The following is a 17,214-nucleotide window of genomic DNA, read 5'->3' as shown; positions in this document are numbered from 1 at the left end:
GGAGCGCTGGCACGGGCTGGCCGTGGCTGTGCCTCGGGGGCTGCAGGTGCCAGCCGCGATTTGGTGGCGCGGTGGCTCACGCATACACGGAGACCCTCTCATTCACCTTCCATCCTCCTCGCTCTTCCATCCCCACCGTGGCAATGCTCCACGTCTGCTAGCGCCATGGGGGTGTCCTGCATCCATCCATGTCCTGGGGGTGTTCCTGAGCCACAGGGATGCCCCATATCCGGCTGTGTTACAGGGGCTGCTTTACTTCTCAGCCCACGTCTGTCTGTGCTGCAGTGATGCCCTGTGTCCATCACTGCCGTGAGGATGGCTCATGCCCACCTGGGCTCTGGGTTTTCCCCATGTCTGTCCTTGCCATGGGGCTGCCCACATCCAGCTACACCATGGGATTGCTCCACGTCCATCTGCCCCATCGTATTCCCATCTATGCCTGGAGATGCCTCACCAGATTTGCTTGCTGCCCCTGAGCACAAGGGGACAAGCCTGTGCTCTGCCTGCTGCCAGCACCTGTCCACATGTCCTGGGTGGGAGCACTGTCCCTCCTGTGTTGGGGCTGTCAGGGTGCTCTGTGGCTGGGGGGACCCCCGTGTATCCCGTGAGGAGCACGTGCTCAGTTCGTGGTGGTTTGTGAGGAACACGTTCATTGGGTCGTGCTCATGGTCCATCACCAGCAGCAGGTGAAGGACCCTTTGGGGTGCACTTTCCACCTCCAGTTCTTTTTCTTGCATTGCCCAAGGCAGATGACCTGTGCTCTGCCGAAGAAGAAGGGGAAGTAACAAGATGCAGGAATGAGCTTGTTTCAATTCACTGAACTCCCCCCAGAGAAAGAGGCAGAGAAAAACACCCCTTGTTTACAACAGCAGGGACTGCTCCTCATCCTGTCTGATAGACAATTGCTAATACCTCTCGGGATGCCGGCGGCCCAAATCTGTATTCCGGGATGTTGTCACACGGAACACAACATGCAGATGGAGCGGGCGCCGCGCATGCTAATGCGCTGCCCCGCCACATTGGTATTCGCCGCTGCTGAAGGGTCCTTTGTGGGGTTTTTTTATGATTTCTCTTTTATGAGAAGGAAGCTAAAGGTGTTTAAAGGAACGAGTGACAGCCACAGAGGCTAAATATCAATAGTGCGCCTTCACGGCTCCCCTGCCGCTGTCGCCGGCCCCGCGAGCACCTGTGAAGCAGCTGCTGCTGCCTGCTCGGTGCTGTCCCTGCCCTGCCACACCACAGCAACCCTGCTTTAATGTAAACCCTTCAGTGCAGAACCACGGTCATAGGGTGAGAATGGATCTCTGAGATCATCGAGTCCAACCTGTGACTGATCCCCACCATGTCAGCCAGTCCGGAGAACCGAGTGCCATGCCCAGCGCTCCTTGAACACCTCCAAGGATTGGGATTCCACCACCTCCCTGGGCAACCCATTCCAATGTTTAACCACTCCTTCAGTGAAGAAATTCTTCCTGGTGTCCAACTTGAACCTCCCCTGGTGCACCTTGAGGCCATTTCATCGTGAATATGAAATGTGAAACATTCAGACCTGCCCATCCCACCCAGCAGACCAGGTGCCCCTGAGGGATCAAACAGGCTGTCTGGGTGCTCAGGTGCTGTCAGAGATGCCAAGACCATCTTGGCTAATGATGCTCCTTGGCTCTGGGCCACCAGCAGTGCCCCTGGGCATTGCCAGGGCTGGTGACCTTTCCCTTCTGTTGCTCTTTCCCAGCTGTCCAACATTTGTCTCCTGAGCTGTGTCAGAGCAGATGATTCCCATATCCCTCCACTCCTAACCAGCTGTCCTCACATCTTGGCCTCGTGCTGGGACCTGGACGTGTCCCCTCCAGGATCATGCAAGAGTCCAGCAGCAGATTGGTGGTGCTCAGGGCTGAGCAAAGAGATTGCAGGTGGGCTCAACCAAACCCCTGCAGCAAAGAGGCATCATGGGCCGAGGGAGTTGCTGTCAAGGTGATACTTGAGGGAGGGTCACCAGGGGCCACCTGTTCTCTTGCCTTTCAATAAAAGTCATTTCATCCAAACCAGAAGATTTCACCATCAATCTGTTAGTGGAAAACAACGGGGAAAGTCCAAACCAGCCATGTTTGGGTTTTGTTTTTTATTGAAAAAAACCAGCATAAAAATTTCAGATGACTTCTGACAGACCATTTTGTTTCTTTAGAGGCCTTTCTTCCGAGTAAAATCAGTTTTCCAAACTGTGAAGCCTTTCTGTGTGGAAGTGACAGTGCTGTCCCTGCCTGGCCATGGCAGCAGCGTTGTGTTTGACCTGCTCCTCCTTTTCCTTCATCAGATGCCAAGGAAGAGGCTCTCACCTTGACTTGGGTGGTGCCTCTCTGATGCTGCCCTGTTGCTCCTGCTCCAGCGGGAGCCTCTTCCTTGGTCTAAAGATGAACACTCCGATTTCACGTCTTTGGATCCACACTGGTTGGTGTTGGACTTCCTTTCTTTGATCCCAGAGGAGAAGGGATGGCTCAGAAACTGTTTTCTCCCTGCAGAGTTTTGGTTTAAAGGGAAGAAAAAGGAGTGTTGGATCAAAGAGGACCAACTGCACTGGCCTTCCCTCTGGGCTGGGCTCCGTCCATCACACGGGGTCCTGGTGGGTTCCTGTGCCATGTGGAAGGGCGGGTGATGCCCTTTTCTGGTCTTAAAATCAAGAGTCATGCACGGTTAGAAGGGAAAAAGGGATTTTACCTTGGTATTTATTTTAAGAATCCTTAGGTGCACACGTCCAGGTCGAATGCACCCTGCAAAATGCCCACCCCAAAAAGATTGGGTATAACATTATGGGTGTTACTAATTAGCAGATCTATCAAAGATTCCCCAATGAGAGGCTTGAGTGAGCCCCCCTCCCCAAGGAACCTTCCCCTGGATGGTTCTATCTTGGTTTACAGAATGTGTTCTGGAGAGGACCATGGGGTCTGGGGCACACTGATCCCTAACTACGAAGCTTCTAAAATGTTGAGTCTCTCAGCTTGACAAACAAATCCAAGAATGTAGGGAAAAAGCACTGAGAATACAGAAGTTGTAAAAAGGTATAACAGGGGTATAAAAGAAAAGGCAAAAATCTTCATGGCATCACTGGGAGATGCCCATTGCTGGTGAACCCCACTGGGTTGGATCCTGACCCTCGCCACTGCTCATGGGTGAAGCTCAGTCACGGTGCCTTGCTCCTTTGGCTGCATCCCACATGAATATCCACACATGGATGTGGCTGCTCGCCCGGGTGAGCCCACCTCACCCTCGCCCCTGATCCTGGCCTTTCACTCTGCACTCTGCAGTCGTCAGCTCCCTCTCTCCATTTCTATGGCAACTGTAAAAACCTCAGCCCTTTTGTGTCTTTTTTAGAGTTTTCTTTTTGTGTGTGTCTGGGCTGGCTTTGTCCTTTTTGCATAGAGCATTAAATCAAAAAAGGAACTTTTGGCTACCAAACCCCTGCTTTGAGCTTGGCCCTAGGTCTTGTGTGAGAATCAGTGGGCGAGATCCTCACAACTGGACTGGGTGTTGCCAAGTGGCTGTTACTTCCCTCATCCCCCAAAAATCCCCATTTGCAATTCAGCTGCATCGTTCTCCTCTGGGCCTTTTCCATGCTTTTTCCACAGCCCCATCCCTGGTTTCTCAATGGCAGTAATTAGAAGGAGATGGGGTGCCTCTGCCGAGGAAGGTGAACCCAAGCCCCTCGCACATCCGAGGCTTGAACATGGAAGAAGAGCGTGTATTAATGGCATAATTATGTGCCTCTTTCCAGAAAAAAAAAAAAAGGAATGTATTTTATGCCATTTAATGACCTTCAAATTAACAGTTCTTTGAAAGCACTTATGTATATTTAATTTTAAATGTTGCTGCAAGTCAAAGCAGGGCTTGCGATGAAAACAGCAGGCAGCCGGTTTTTAAATAAGAGTGATCTCAAACCATTACTTCTGAGCCTGCCAGCTTTTGGTGCCTCTAATGCTCCTTTGCCAAGGAGAAACCACGGCTGTCCTTCCCCCTGCGCCCCTTGTGCCAGCCTGAGTCCCATGGGATCTCTGCTGCTCTCTGCTTTGATTCAGAGAGAGGGAAGGGTTGGCTTGGGGTTGGGTTGCAGAATCTCGTCGGTAAGTTTGCCTGCATCCCAAGGACATCTCTGTGGGAACATCCCAGCTGGCCCATGGTCTGGGAGAAATCATTGGGCATTGCCTAGGACAGGTTTTTCTGCCCTGCCATCAGCCCTTGCTGTTGTTCTGCGGTGGGGACAGACACGTTTCCCTTCGTTAAGGTCTGAATTAAGGCTTTTGCCTCTGATCCATAAAAACTGCCGATATATCTGAGCCACTCTGTGTTCACTTGGAAATCGTTACTCTTAAACATTGAATTTGAGTTAAAAAAAAAAAAAGGATCAATCAGCTTCTGAGGTGAGGAATGGATTTACAGACCCAGAAGTGTTCTGTCGCTCCAAGGCCACCCATCCTCCTTGTACTGCTGGGAAAGGGTGGGGGCCAGGGAGTCACATCCAGCTCCAGCACTCAGCCAGTGCTGCTCGTCCCTGCTGCCCCAATCTCCCCGCTGCGGGAGGGGCTGCAGGGGATTTCACATTCCAGTCATCGTTGCTGTGATGCCTCTTCCATGAAGGATCCCGCCAGGGTGGATAGTGATCCAATACTTGGATCGTTCCCAGTGAGTCTCCTCAGGATTTTGGAAGCACCAGAAACTTCTCGAGTGATGACGGAGGAGAAGCCAAGTCCACACTGACGGGACTCCTGTGGCGAGTTGTTTCACCCCATCAGTGATTTCTTTGCTGCTCCTGTTTTGGCTTATATTTTTGATATTTTTGGTGTGTTGGAGGGGTCCTTTGGGATCATCTTGGATCATCAACCCTCCTGCCATGGGGGAATGGCTCTGCCTGTCCCAGCTGAGCTCAGTCTCCTCCAAAGCCTGTCTGGGAGGAGTGAGAGCTGCTGCTGGGTTGTGCTCTCCCATTTTTGATGTCCTCAGGGTTTGGCTCTGTGTCTCAGGGGAGATCTGCTGGCTCATGTCCCTCACCGGGAGGTTTGACATGGGAAGAGGAGCTGCTCCAATCAGGAGAGGGCCTCCCTGCTCTGCTTTGCCTGGCAGGAAGAGATGTGAGGTGGGAACCATGAGCATCCATGGCAGTAAAAGTGGTGTCTGGGTTCCCGTCAGAGCAGCAGATCGGTGCTGGGGAGGGGAGTGCACCCGTCTTGGTGACCATGGTGCCCTTCACCTGCACCTTTTGGGGTTGTCAGAGCTGCTGGCACTCTGGATGGTGACCCAGGGCTGTCCCTTTTGTCTGGCTGTCCTCCACGGACCAGTACTGTGAGTACCTCTCCAGCCTGGGCATAGCTGCCCCCTTCCCCCATCTGCGTCCGAGCATCGCTGCTGCTTCAGCTCTCCTTCCTCTGGCCATTGGATGTTAAACAGCCTGGCTGTCCCACCCTGCTCGTTGCTCTGCTGTGGTGGCTGCTCTGGGGACATCTCGGGGTCCCTGTGGACGCCAACACATGGACAGCTGCACTGCAGGGGACACAACCGCGGAGGGGGTGGCCGTGCCAGTGGCAGAGGCAGGATGGTGTTGAGGTCTGCTGGCCTGTCTCTGGAGGGAAGTGCTGGAGGAGGTTAATCTGAACAAACCAGCCTAGTGAATTTTAAGTGGATTAGCTGAACTCTGCTCCTTCCCCGAACACAGACAGCACCCTTTTGGGGCAGATGTGGGAGTGGATTAGGCAAAAATCTCCTTAAGGCTGTGTTAATTCTAGATAAGTGTAGGGGGATTAACGCCCATCCACTTAAAAAAATTAATTGGAGTGAACTTTTCTCTGTGTTCCCAAGTAAACAAGGCTCGGCAGCTTTCCCCATCCAGCAGCTGGGCCGTGCCTTTCCCTCCTCCGCTCTCTCATCCCCTCACGTTGTGCACGAGCTGCCATCGTGGTGGGGGAACCTGCTCCTCTCTGATTATCCTCAGGGGCCTCATTAGGTGATTGAACCTTTGTGTGAAGGCAGGGAGAGAGGGCAGGAAAATTATGGTCACCATCAGTGCAATTATCAATGCTAATTAGTGCCAAGCAGGACTGACAGCGGGAGGTGCAGCCCATGCCAAGTGTTGTCTGAGGAGCCAGGTGAGCCTCACATGGCACCCTCGTGGGGGCTTCCATGGACAGGCAGATGTGGAACAGAGTGGCTGGTTTACTTATTTTTCCCCACCACGTTTTGGGTGAACTTTTCAGATTCCCCAGCCTAAATATTTGGGAGCCAGCCAGAGGCTGCTGTGGTCAGGGACTCAGGCTGGGGTCAGTGCCTGGGTGGCAGTGCCATGTCATGTTCCTGATGGTGCCTGGGTGGGGATGTGGCTCTGGGAGGCCCCAGGGAAAAGGGGGTGAGGTGTGACTCCCTTTGCAGAGGGTTTGGAAATGGGCCTGTGCTCAGGGATACAGGGATTGCAGGATGCAGGGATGGCTTTGGGTCACTCCCAGAGCTGCCTCCATCCTTCCCCGTTCCCGCCAGCTGCTCCCTTTTTCCATGGCATCACACGGGCACGGCAGCTGCGTTTGCAGTGCCACCCATCCGATTATTTTGGGTATTTGCAGTTCTGCCCATTCCCGTGAGTGTGGAAAAGGAGAGCGCCCCGGGGCTGACACGGTGCCCGCATCCCAGGCGCGCTGCTCGGTAACTCCTTCCCTCGTGGGACGCCTTCTCATCACAAACGTGGCCTTTGGATCGCTGCTTGTGTCACGCCAGCCCTCGGGGGCTGAGATCAAAGCCCTCCGCCCGCCTCGCAGGGGTTCCCACGCCGGCGCTCCGGGAGGAGGAGGAGGAGGGATGAGGGATGAGGGATGAGGGGGTGACTCGGTGGCTGCGTACCTGGGGATGAGCTGCGCTGCCCGCCCCCATCCTCCTCCAGCTGTTCGTGACCTGTCCCTCGCGTCCCTTGAGATCCATCCTTTGGGGTCGGCCCAAATCATCTTTAGCTGTCCCCGGATCGCTTTTGTCCTGACGGAGGGAAGGGCTGCGCTCGTGTGGCAGGGCTGAGCCGGCAGCCACCGCCGGGAGGGCGCGGGTTCCCCAGGGAAAATAACCCCCAAAGCCTTGTCCCGCTGTGCTGCTGCCGGGCGGGCTGGGGCAGGACGGCTGGAAGAGCTGGGAATGCCGCGGGGGAAGGCGGTGGCGGAGCCGGGAGCAGCGCCCGGGGCCGGAGCCATCGCTCGCGTCCGGCTTTAATGTGGCAGAATCCGGAGCTGATACGAATCGCCGCCACCCCGCCTCGATTTGCACCCATCCCCCGGGCCCGCCCGGCTCAGGCAGCGAGTTCAGCATCGTTCATCGGTTGTGTTTCTGTCACAGCTTTTTTCCAGCTGTTTGGCGGTTCTGGTCCCATCAACGAGAGCTGTGAGACCAAGCCTCCAAGCACGGCAGCGAAAATGGCCCCCTTTGCCCAAGAAATACCCAGCAATATCTTTTCCCCCACCTGAAGTTCCCTTTTTTTTAAAAGATAATCTCAATTTCTCTTCCCTTTTCTCTGCCCCTTTTCCCACCAAACACGACATTACTAAATAAAACTTTCATTACTACCTGGGTTTGCAAAAAAAAAAAATTATTTCCATTCAGGAGTATGATGAATTTTAATAGGAGTGAAATGTCAGGCACAGCTGGAGTGGGTTTCTGAAAGCATTGGTATGTTTGGAGAGGCACAGGGATGCCCGGCAATAATTAGCCAGTGAGCCCCGGCTTTTTGTGGCCCAGCAAAGGGACCCAGCAGTCAATTGCTTTGTTATTTAATGTGCTGCCTTTATGTTTCCAAGATGCAATTGTATATTAAAAGCATCTTTGCCTCTCCAAAGTGGCTAAATAAAGGGATTTTGCTGCTGTGCGGTACTTCTTGGTTGCAGGGTGTGGAGAAGGTGCTCCTGGGGCTTCTCCTTTGGTTCCCAGCCCTTCTGGTTTCCCCCTGGCAGTGGAGAAAATGGGGACTTTTTGTTACATTGGAAAAAGCGATTTGATGGTGCCTGGTGGTTTGCTCCTGCTTTACCCCGGGGGGGCTCATCTTGCAGTCGGAGGGGGGGGAAGGGCATCTTGGCTCCTGGGGGACACGGAAACCCTCCCACCTCCAAAATCGCCTCCCAGCCTCCTCTCCCTAAAGCAACTCAGCCTCACAAAGAATTCCATCTCTTCCGTTCCTTCCTTTTCCCCCGAGGAGAAATGGAGAGCTTTCAGTGAAATCATCACTTTTCTGACAGCATATTAATTAATCCCTGCTTTTTGTGGGTTGGTTTTCTTTTGGGTTTTGGGGTTTTTTTGAGAGGCTGTATGTGCTGTAAGAAACCTTTGGGTTTCTCCGGGCGCGGCCCCCGCCGGCTGCAGGACAGGGCTGCGGGGCTGGGGCTCGGCGGGGAAGGACGCGTGGCTCTCGGAGCTCTGGACGTGCCAATTCTCACCCTCTCCTCTCCCTCTTGCCTTGCAGGGGCGTCGAGTTGCAGCGGGGCGGCAGCGCCGGAGAGGGGCCCCCGGGGCCGCTCCCCCTCCTCCCACCGCAGGATGCTCCGGGAGGTCCCGCAGCGCCCCGGTCCCCCCGAGCCGCGGCGTGTCCCGGGCCAGCCCTACCCTGTCCTGTACATAACCAGTGAGATGTCTGTAAAAGATTTCAACCCTTGGAATTTTTTTTTTTTTGCTCCCCTCTCCCCTTCCCCCTCCCCTTCTTCCCCAATTTGTTGATTGTGTTGAAATTGTCGGAGTTTGTAACAGTATCTTTCAGAGAATATTGTACTAAAGAGAAAATTGCACTCAATAAAAAGGATGAAATAAGCCTGGTCCCTCGCCTTCCCCTTCCCCGGGGCAGCCTTCCTGCTGCCGGCCTCTCTTCAGCGCGGAGCTGGGGGAGTGTTCGCCATGAATATTCATTTGGGGAACTGGCAGCGCTCCACCGCTCCTTGACTTACCTCGAATGTTGATGTCTATCAGATTTGGCTCCCCGGTTTGTAAATGAAGTGACTTTATTCTCGGCGATCCCTATCGCAGCTTGCTCGCAGCAGAAAAGCCGGGAGGAGTTTTCCTGGCACGGGTGTTGGTGCGGAGCGCGTTTCAAAGCCCTCGTGTGCGATCGCTCAGGGAAGCCGCGCTGGAAGCGCTGGCTGGGATCAAAGCGCCGTCCCTGCTGGCTCCGCGCGTCCCCAGTCCCGCTGGAGCCTGTCCATGCAAAGGCTGATGCTCCTCTTGAGCCTGCTTTCCTTAAGGCTTACTGTAAATGATGGCTGGAAAATGGATTCTTCCTCGTGCATTGGCTGCGCTTGGGCACTTTGTCCTGCTGGGATCAATGACACAGCCCGTCCGGCTCTGCCACACGCGCTCCTGGGGTGGTCCTGTGCAGGACTTGGCCTCCATGGTCCTCGTGGGTCCCTTCCGCCTCAGGCTATTCTGTGATTCTCGGATCCAGGTGATGCTGAGAGCAGCTGGTCCTGCCGGCACTGGGAACATCCTCCGGCCGGCAGCGGGGGCTGAAACGGGGGATAAAGGTTTTGTAAACTGAAAATACACAGCCACCAACGAGATTCTTGGGGTTCGGAAAGAGGAGCTGCTACTGAGAGAGCTCTGGAGGGGGGGTGGGGGTTCCCATGCGCTGGGGTTGTGGGGTGAGCCGTGGGGAGGGAGGCAAGCGGTGCTTCAGCTGTAGGTGGGGCTGGCAGAGCCCTGCGGTCCCTGGCATCCTGTAATTGTCCCACCAGAGGTGGTGTTGATGTGGGGTGTTCTCACAGCTCCCGTCAGGAGATTTCCAAGTCCTTTCTGCTTCTCCAGGGCCATTATAGCTGGGATGTTTTTACTGCGGGGATTTTTGAGTGGGTGAGTTCCACGTGCTGATGGGGATGGCTCCAGGTCCCTGCAGGCAGGACTCCACTGCCCCAGACTCACATACACAGTGAGGTTTGCCTCCCTCTTTACACAGGGGTAGAACTGCTGGTTTGGGTGTTCTGGGTGTTTTTTGCCGAGCCCATCCCGAGTGATGAAAGCAGAGAGTCTCTGCCGTCTTCGGCTATGCAAGAGGCAAATAGGCAGCAGCTGATGGAGGGCAGAGTGAAGTTGTTTGTGTGTCCTTAATTGAGTAGACACTTGATCTAGTGGGCTTCTGGTGTGGTTTAAATGAGTGTTCATGGTTGTTGAATCCTCTGGGCTTTGGGGCACTGGGAGGGTGTCTCCCTTACACAGGTTGCTCCGAGGTTTTCCCCTTAAGTAACCCATGGACATTTACACCCAGTGCTTAACGTTCCCGAAGTGGTTTGCCTTGGAAGAGCCTTTTAACGGGGTCTGGGGGAGCCCTGCTGTCACTGTGATGGTTCATGGGGCTCTGAAGGACCCTGGGGAGCCCAAAGCCCCTCGGCAGAGCCTGGGTATGGCTGGCCAGTCCCTGACTGCCCCTCACTCCCGATACAGGTTTATACAGCTGCGGGCTCTGGAAACTGGGTTTTATTTTCCCCAGGGGATAACCAGTCACCATCTCCACCTGTGTCCCAGCTGGAGCGAGATGTCATTTCCGAGGCCACACAGCATCCAAAGAAACTTTCCCTGAGCTTTGAATAGAGACACAGGCGACTGTCACAGCCAGAACAGAGCCTAACCCTCAGAATGAAAAATCTTTCCTTCATGCCTCTCAGGTCTGAAAAATGGAAGCAGCGTGTTGGCTCCAATTACCCCACAGCAGCTCCCAGAAATCCCAGTGCACCCTGTGCTTGGCACACCAGGGTGATGCCAGCCTAGCTCTGGCTAATAAAATAAATAAATCCTTATTTACCCCCCTGCAAGGAGAAAATGGAGCCAGGGCTGTGCTCAGCTCCATGGGGTGCAAGGAGGGGCTTCCCTGGGCAGTTCACATGTGGCGTCTGGTGGGAGACACTTGCTCTTACTCCAGATGCACAGCTCTGGCCCGAGGACAGCCCTTCCCACGGGAAGAGAGGGGCTGGGAATGTATTGGCCGTGCAGAGGTGTGGCAGTGGAGGAGGGAGAGCTCAGACACGCATCCCCCGGCCTCTCCCACACCCCCTCCCTCCCACACTCGGCAGTGGAAGACAAATAAAAGATGAGCCCAAGAGCACCACAGGCTAAACTGTAATTGGAGCAATATGGGCCGATGATGAAGTTCTGTGCCAACCCACATTAACTGGCAGCATCTGCTGGAGTTGTTGGAGATGCCTCACCACCTATTAAAAGTGCTGGGATTTTCCTGGAGGACAAGCCAGGCAGGCTCGGCGGTGCTGGAGAGCCAGGAGGGCTCGGATGGAGCTGGTCTGAGGCTGCTGCAGTGTCGAAATCTCCTCCGGGCCCTCTGGACAGGTTTTGGGGGATGCTCCCAAGAAAGTCACCTCCTGTTGCCAGCCAAGGGGCTTGTTCCTGTTTATGTGGTCACCCCACATATCCGTCCTGAGTGACACCACATCCTCCCTCTGCTCCAGGGTGATGGGGACAGGGCAGGATTTACTGCAGGCAGTTGCTTCTAGCTGGATTTCAGGTACCACCCTGATTAAACCTGCACAGCCGCCCCCTTCGCTGCCCCAAAGCCACCAGCAGCACCCAGGGAGGGCATTCTGCCCCTCTGCTCTGCTCAGCACCTGCAGTGCTGTGTCCAGCTCTGGAGCCTCCAGCATAAGAAGGATGTGGAGCTGTTGGAATGAGTCCAGAGGAGGCCACGGAGCTGCTCCCAGGGCTGGAGCCCCTCAGCTCTGGAGCCAGGCTGGGAGAGCTGGGGGGGTTCAGTTGGAGAGGGGAAGGATCCAGGGAGAGCTCAGAGCCCCTGCCAGGGCCTAAAGGGGCTCCAGGGGAGCTGGAGAGGGACTGGGGACAAGGGATGGAGGGACAGGACACAGGGAATGGCTTCCCACTGCCAGAGGACAGAGAGAGGTGGGATATTGGGAAGGAATTCCTGGCTGGGAGGGTGGGGAGGCCCTGGCACAGGGTGCCCAGAGCAGCTGTGGCTGCTCCTGGTCCCCTGGCAGTGTCCAAGGCCAGGCTGGACAGGGCTTGGAGCAACCGGGGACAGTGGGAGGTTGGACTGGATGGGCTTTAAGGTCCCTTCCAGCCCAAACCATCCTAGCGTTCCAGGAAGCTCCCAGATACACACTCTCACCCTTTTTTCAGCTTTTGCTGACTGAGCAAATCCCACCTTCTGGGATTTGGGCAGGGTGAAAGACACATCTGAGCTGCTCCTCTGCTGTGAGCTGGGCTCCTCTGCCCCTGCCCTCAGCCACGAGGAGGATTCAGGATGCTTCCCTGCAGGACCAGCCCCTCAGAAACACCTCTTACACCCACCTGGCCCCGGAGGAGTGGGAATGCTTTGCTGTAAGGTGCCCCGGGGCGCTGGCTTTACCCTGGGTGGGAAACTGCCTCTGCTGCCACCCCAGCTTTGGGGACTGTCCCTGCTGCTTGTGGACCCACTGGAGATGCCGGTGCCCCTCTGAAGGAACATGGGAAGAGGAAAGCTCCCCAAAACCCCAAGATATCGGTGCTGGCAGGCAGGGCTGTAGGTGCATTCCCCACCCCAGCCGAGGGTTCCCTACCCGGCCCCGTGCCACGCCCGGAGCTGCTCCCGAGCCTTTCCTCCCCCGGTGCCACGGCAGCCCATGCATTATTTACCACCCTCTTCCTGCGCGCCGAATTATTCATTTCCCTCGTGGGCCCTTTCCCTGGCTCTCTAATCAGAGCTTCTTAGCTCCTTATAAACACTAATGAATTTATTTCCCCATGCCCTTATGAGGGAGATGGGGTATTATATCTTCTTTATACACAGCGAGCTCAGGTGTCGATTTGGGGACTTCAAAGCACGTTGGCACCCGGGGGCGTTTGGCACCCAGCAGTGGCCGTGGGCATCAGCTGGCTCCAGGTGTCCCATAAGGAGAGGGGGGATGTCCAGCCTGGTGCTGGCCCCATGCTGGTGGTCCCTGCTCACCCTTCATCCCAGCAGCTCCATCCTCCCCGGGAACCCACCTTCCCTCCTCTGGTTGGTATCTGCTTAGTCACTTGGCTCTGGGAACACGTGGGTCCCATGTCACGGGTGGGGGTGGGTGACCCCTGCACTGAGGTGTTTGTGCTCTGTGGAGCTGACCAGGCCCCCAGAGCGGTGTCCAGCTGGAGATTGTGCTGGGGGATGGTTCCTGACGTGGCTCCTGTTTTGACCAGAGGGGCTCAGCAGGCTGCACACGCCTTTAAGTGCCTTAAAACGAGTGGCACCAGGGGCAGCACAAAATCACCTCGGCAGCTTCACCCACCACGGGGGGATTTTCCCCCAGGACAACTCAGGCTGGAGAGCAGGGAAAGGTTCTTCCACAGAGGGTGCTGGGCACTGCCCAGGCTCCCCAGGGAATGGGCACGGCCCCGAGGCTGCCAGAGCTCCAGGAGCGTTTGGACAGCGCTGCCAGGGATGCCCAGGGTGGGGTTGTTGGGGGGTCTGTGCAGGGCCAGGGGTTGGATTTGATCCTTGTGGATCCTTTCCAATTCAGCCAATTCCGTGATTCTGTGACTCTAAGTCAGGGAGAAGCTGGTGGATTGTCTGGGACCCGCTGTCCCCAGCATTCATGGTCTGTCCGCGGCTGTAACAGCACCGCTGGGATTCCACCGGGAGCTCCCCAGGCTGCGGGAGCATCCTGTCCTTGCCTCATCCCCTCTCCCATTTGCTGCTGCAGACATTCCTTGATAAGCTTTGCTCCCCTCAAGTCACATCAGGGGCCCCGGGCGTTTCCTTGCCGCTCTCTCGGACCTCTCTGCCCTCCAGAGCTCCTGGGGCCGCCGGGCTCCTTGTCCTGCCCGCTGCCCACGTCCCCTCGCTCTTCCCTCGCTGTGCTGAGTCAGCATCTTTTTTCCGTGCTCTGCCCTCGTTTGCCTCTTTGGCGTCCCCACACTCTCTTCTGGACTCCTTTGCTTTAGATTTCATGCCCTGCCGAGCCCGGGCGGCCTTGCCGGGGCTGTGGAGAGCAGCCGGGGCGGGAGGTGCCGGGCCAGCCCTGCCCTTAGCGCCGGGAGGATTTGTTTGTTACCTGCGGTGGGATGTGGGCAACAGCCGGGACGGGCTGGGGCTGGCAGTGCCACGCGCTGCTCCCGCTCGCTGAGCTGTGCTAATTACCCTCGGCATCCCGAGCCTCAGTTAATGAGCCCAGCCGGGCTGAGCTGTGCGGTGTCACCCCCAGGGTGGGTGCCTGGGGGCGGCTGGAGGGACCTGTGCTCTCCCCGGACCGGGTACCAGTGTCCGGCACCCCTCTCTGCGGGGAGAGGTGGCCAGTGCTGCATCCCCTGGGGCAGAGGAAGCCTCCCGAGGAGCCGCAAACAGCCACTGTCCTCGTCAGGAAGATGAAGGCACCTCTGCTCCTGCTCTGCACACAGGGACAGATCCAGCTCCTCTGCAGGAGCGCCAAATGCAGGGAAGAAACAAACAGGGTTGGGAGATCTGGGCAACAGAGCTGGAGAGGGACTTCGGACAAGAGCATGGAGTGACCAGACAAGAAGGAATGGCTTAGATGGGATACTGGGAAGGAATTCTTGGCTGTGAGGGTGGGGAGGCCCTGGCACAGGGTGCCCAGAGAAGCTGTGGCTGCCCCTGGATCCCTGGCAGTGTCCAAGGCCAGGCTGGACACTGGGGCTTGGAGCAGCCTGGGAGAGTGGAAGGGGGTGGCAGGGGGTGGGAATGGATGGGCTTTAAGCTCACTTCCAAGCCAAACCCTCCTGGGATTCTGATTCTGTGCTGAGCCTTCCGTGTGCAAACCAATGCAGATGCCTCCAGCAGCGTGTGGAGATTTGTCCCTGTGGGTGTCCACAACCACGATGGACAAGGAACAAACCTTCCATGGCTCAGGCCAGCATCCTCCCTCCGTCCTCCTGGTTCCCCACACAACTCAAACAAACATCCTTCTCCTTTCCAGGGGTGAGCTCAGCGCCAGCTCCATGGCACGGTGTGCACAGCTGTTCTGCCAGCAGATTTCCTGGGACTCTTTGCAGCTCTACACTCCTCCCTCTCCCAGCAAGGCTGCCTGTGAGATGCTGCTCCTGTTTGAGCAGAGGCTGGCACCGATAGCCCTGACAAGCAGCAATTATTGCGCTGACAAAATAAAAGTTTTGAGTTGTTTTGCAAATATTTTTGAAGCCCTGATACAGCAGCAGAGGTAGGCGTAATTACACATAAAAGTGTGTCTCCTTTATAGTCTCTTAATTATCTACTCAGGTGAACCATAATTTGAGGGGAAATGCTTCAAATCTGTTCATTTCTAATAATAAAAAATGAGGTGGGAGAGTGTTCTTTTAATGTAATTAAGAGCAGATACGGCTGGATGGATGGCTGAGAGAGCAGGATCTGCGCTGTGCTCTGGGGGCCTCGGGCTCTGTCCCCTCCCCTGTCACCACACAAGTCCTGTCTCTGTGCTGGACAGTCCATTGCCACCGCAGTGGAATTAGGTGTTCACGTGTGGTGACAACACCGTTGTGTGTCAATACCGAGTAATTTTGTCATCAGCCTTCCGGAGCTCAGCTTTGCCAGGCCCTGCCCTGTAAAACTTGGGACTGTTGGGGGACACCCTGAGACTGGTCTGCTCTTGCAGGCCACTCTCCAGCCATGCCAGGAGAACTTCTGGAGGCTGGTGTGGGGTAGAGAGTTGTCCTGGGGAAGGGAATCACAGAATGGTTTGGGCTGGAAGGGACCTCAAAGCTCCTTCAGTCCCACCCTTGCCAGGGGCAGGGACACCTTCTGCTAGCCCAGGCTGCTCCAAGCCCTGTCCAGACAACCTGGGCACCTCCCAGGACTTGGCACCTCTTTCTGGGGACCCAGCTGCCCACACCAGTGGTGGCACCTCCAGGCTGAGCCCTGCATTGAAACTGGTTCCAAGCCTCCAGCTCCTGCCAAGCACTCGCTGTGACTCTGATTTCCCCTCTTCCATCCCAGAACTGCTGTCAGGAGAGACACCTTTTAAAGTAAGTTATTTCCATCCAGTCTGCAGCTTTCCAAGAGAACACTGAGTGTTGAACTTTATTTCTCTTGTAATGGCTCCTCAGAGCCCCAGCTAAGACCAAAGCCTGGCTCCTTTGGGCGTGTGCTCCACACACGTGGCACACCTCCCGCGGAACCGGGAGGGATGATCCATCTTCTGGGGAGGAAAGCTCAGGCACGATGGGATGAGGTGACTTTTCCAGGAGTCTGCAGGCAGCCCATCCCAGGGGTGCTCCAGGTGTTTGTGTGAGACACGCAGCCCTCACATCTCCCAGGGATGTTCCCACCTAGCAGAGAGGGAAAACCAGGCTGTTCTTCACTCGCTTTCCCGGGAATCCAGAGCCCTCCCCACCTGCTTGTGCTGCTCCTGTTATCGTGAATGTCAAGCACTTTGCAAACAGAGGCATTAAATGTCAGATCCTGTCCCTTACAAGCCCTGCTTGTAATTTGAATGCTCAGACATGCTCTGTGCTCACCTCAATCCCATTCCCTTCCCCTGATAAGTGGCGTCCGTGGTGCCACTGCCTTGGGAGGTGAGGCCACCAGGCAGTGCTCTTTACACCACTCCAGACCCTCATCCCAATGTCTTCATCCTCCCTACCTCATATTTTAAAACCCTGAGGATCAGGTTTCCACCTGGCCCTCTGCTTCGGGGATGTAAATGGGCGTTTTGGGGGACGTGTTTGGATCCCATCTCCCTGTGTTGGACCCTTTAACAACCAGAGCCAATCTTCCCTTGCAGCTGTGTCCAGCTGCTCTTCTCCTCCAAAGCTCCTGGTTCCAGCTGAGGCAGAGCTGCTCCAGGATTTCTCACGTGGATTTGCCCTTGCCCTCCCCTTGGATGAGATGAGGCATCCTGCATCCGCCTGGTGAAGTTCGACAAAGCCAAGTGCAAGGTCCTGCACCTGGATCGGGGCAAGCCCAGGCACAAACACAGGCTGGGTGGGGAAAGGATGGAGAGCAGCCCTGAGGAAAAGGGCTTGGGGGCGTTGGTGGACAAGAGGGAAAGGCTTTAAACTGCCAGAGGAAGATTTAGGTGGGATATTGGGAAGGAATTGTTCCCTGTGAGGGTGCTGAGGCCCTGGCTCAGGGTGCCCAGAGAAGCTGTGGCTGCCCCTGGATCCCTGAAAGTGTCCAAGGCCAGGTTGGATGGGCCTTGGAGCAGCCTGGGACAGTGGAAGGTGTCCCTGCCCATGGCAGGGGCTGGAACTGGATGGTTTAAGGTCCCTTCTGACCCAAACCATTTTGTAATCTCTCAC

General features: G+C 55.9%; 1 protein-coding gene and 1 long non-coding RNA gene across 2 annotated transcripts in view; one reads left to right on the top strand and one right to left on the bottom strand.

Moving 5' to 3' along the window:
- EPHB1 (EPH receptor B1) overlaps positions 1-8,808 on the top strand; it is an 80,284-nt gene extending 71,476 nt beyond the window's left edge. The window contains exon 17 of the mRNA XM_042024691.1: positions 8,468-8,808. The gene's annotated coding sequence lies outside the window, so the exon portion shown is untranslated. The remainder of the gene's footprint in view (positions 1-8,467) is intronic.
- Positions 7,610-9,355, bottom strand: LOC121662960. Its single transcript, XR_006015492.1, has 2 exons — positions 8,943-9,355; positions 7,610-7,954 (listed from the first exon to the last, which is right to left on the bottom strand). It is a non-coding gene; the product is annotated as an uncharacterized LOC121662960 (long non-coding RNA).
- Between the last annotated feature and the right edge of the window lie 7,859 nt (positions 9,356-17,214).

This window comes from Corvus kubaryi, unplaced genomic scaffold (genome assembly GCF_017639235.1).
Source record: "Corvus kubaryi isolate FWS band 111438036 unplaced genomic scaffold, C.kubaryi_AGA036_p1.0 37264, whole genome shotgun sequence".
Taxonomy (NCBI): Eukaryota; Metazoa; Chordata; class Aves; order Passeriformes; family Corvidae; genus Corvus; species Corvus kubaryi.
This window is presented reverse-complemented; position numbering and strand designations above follow the sequence as displayed.